This window comes from Pteropus alecto, unplaced genomic scaffold, assembly GCF_000325575.1.
Source record: "Pteropus alecto unplaced genomic scaffold, ASM32557v1 scaffold142, whole genome shotgun sequence".
NCBI lineage: Eukaryota > Metazoa > Chordata > Mammalia > Chiroptera > Pteropodidae > Pteropus > Pteropus alecto.
The window spans coordinates 588,700-590,886 of record NW_006433374.1 but is presented as its reverse complement, the minus strand read 5'-3'; the positions used below and the strand labels follow the sequence as shown (position 1 = coordinate 590,886).

General features: G+C 61.5%; 1 protein-coding gene and 1 long non-coding RNA gene across 9 annotated transcripts in view; one reads left to right on the top strand and one right to left on the bottom strand.

The window, feature by feature from the left end:
• LOC107195417 overlaps window positions 1-419 on the bottom strand; it is a 22,821-nt gene extending 22,402 nt beyond the window's left edge. For all 3 annotated transcript variants that reach the window (XR_003045203.1, XR_001516543.2, XR_001516544.2), the window contains exon 1: window positions 286-419. This is a non-coding gene — a long non-coding RNA (uncharacterized LOC107195417). The remainder of the gene's footprint in view (window positions 1-285) is intronic.
• Window positions 420-620: 201 nt separating this feature from the next.
• Window positions 621-2,187, top strand: part of NLGN4X (neuroligin 4 X-linked) — a 257,267-nt gene continuing 255,700 nt past the window's right edge. For 4 of the 6 annotated variants that reach the window (XM_025044183.1, XM_006908165.3, XM_006908164.3 and 1 more), the window contains exon 1: window positions 621-809. The gene's annotated coding sequence lies outside the window, so the exon portion shown is untranslated. The other 2 variants (XM_025044181.1, XM_025044182.1) reach the window with 2 other exon arrangements.

Genomic DNA, 2,187 nt, shown 5'->3' with positions numbered 1-2,187 from the left:
AAGATCTTTATACTAATTATGCTCCCCCCCCCACCCCGCCCCCGAAATAGATATCTTTGATTCCGGATATAAAAGCACAATGACACCCAGGAAGACAGACACATGTGTCAGCCTGACCACCGGGCAGGCCCTGCCCGGGAGGGACCTCGATCTCAAAGAGTTAAAGGCGTTCGCACAGACTGCAGCGCGCTGGCTGTGGAGGGCTTTTGCGGGGCGCAGAGAAATCCAGGCGCCAGCTTCCCCGTGCGCCTCCGGCAGGACGGCTGAGGGCGCGACGGTGCTCACCTGTTTCACCCCCCGGGGCCCCGGGAATCCCTGGGGTCCGGCCGGTCTGCCCTGGGATTAGCTGCTCTCCGCATCCGCCGGTGGCTGTGGCTGAGGGCTCTGGAGCGACCGCCGACATCTATTGGCTGCTGGCTCGGTGAATTTCATTCAGTTTGGTCCAATAGCAGAGGGGGAGCAGGCAGAGCCCAGGACCGCTGCTGCCTCCAGCCGCGACTTGCAGAGCCGGCTGTGTCTGAGCACAGACCTCTCTTATCCAGAGCTCGCTCTGCCCATCCTCTTCCCACTGCGCGGCCGCTTCCCTCCCGACCCCGAGACGATTTTCGGCGGAAGCCACGAATTCCCCTCCCGGAGCCGGGGTCGCGGGGTCCTGACATTCCTCCGGACCGGGCGCATCTCGTTGGGGTCGGAGCAAAAGCCGAGGCGCCTGCAGTCCACACTCCCTCCCTAATCGCACCCCGGTCTCCCAGGAAAACCTGGATGCGTAAAAAGAGCACTCCCCGTCCACCCGCTGCTCCCAGGCGCAGGTAGGTGCCGTTTCAACGTGTGTCTCTGGGGGGGGGGTGTATTTATTTATTTGTTTGTTTGTTTGTTTTAAGCCCTCGAAACATTCGGGCTGCTGTGCGCTGCCCAGCCGAGGCTGATCAGCCTCGGCTGCAAACGTTTCCGCTTTTACTTCGTCAGGTATTTTTAATGTTTTATTCCGAAAACGTGGACGGCACTTTCTCCCATCTGTCGCTCTATTTCTTAGGTGTGGGTGGGAATGGGGCGCCGCGGAGATGGACGGCGTGTCTTGTGCAAGCCTCATGCACATCTGCACAGGGACATTGGCCGTTTTCTTTCTTTCTTTCTTTCTTTTTTTTTTTTCCTTCCTTCTTTGGCATTCAAAAAAGAAAAAATCGAGACCACCGTGGTTTGGGGAGCATGGCGCTGCAATCGGCTGTTCGAACGGCTCTGGGGCCGCGTGTGATGTTTACAGAGTAGCACCGTCTTACATACTAATAAACAGAACAGAGTAGCGGAGACGCGAACGGAAAAAAATATATCTGCAGTACAGGGAGAGACGGAGCGAAGCGCCAGTTCCCTGCACACCGGGGCTGGAGACGGATGGACGAGGCAGGACGACTTCTGCTAACTGTGAGCTGCCAGGGGCTTCCCCAGGTCCCGCTGTAAGGAGACTGGCAGCTCCTACTTTCCTAGGGTGCTTTTCCCCCCAGAGGGTTAACCAGACAGAGAAAAAGGAAAACGGGCTTGGCTGGGGTTGCACGAGGCGACCCCCACCCCCTTCTTCCCCTGTCGGCCTGGGATAACATGACGGCTTGTGTGAGGCACGAATGAACGCACGTGATTGATTAGGGCCTGGCGGGCTTTCTGGGGAGGGCCCGGGCGCGCCGGAGACCCCGGGCGAAGGCGAAATGATGGTGGCTCAGCGCCGTTCCTGCAAAGCTGGGGAGCGGGCCACCTGCTCCCCTCCCCCCTCCCCGTGCGTGTGGATTAGGGGGGAGGCAGGCGGAAAGGAGGGGTGGCTGGTGCTTTTCCTTCTTCTTCGGATGCCTTTGGGTCTGGCCTGGACCTTTCCGAGGGGCACGCGGCACGGTCTCCGAGCCGCCCGCGCTGCTGGAGGATCCCAAAAGTTGAGAGCTGCGGGGAGAGGCGCCCGGCGCCCCAGCCCCGGTCTCGGGGGATGCGGGTCCCCGCCAGCGGCCACGGAGAGCTCCAGTCTCCGGGCAGAGCTCGCGAGGCGCACGGCCGGCCATCCCTCGCCGGTGGTGGGGGCTGCGGGATGGGGAGCCGGTTTCAGTAAGCGGATCCCCCCCCGCGCCCCCATATCCCCGGGCGGCGTCACAGATAACCCCCGGTCACAAAGCTCTGCGCCGTCCCGCGCCTCCGACTCCTCCCCCCACC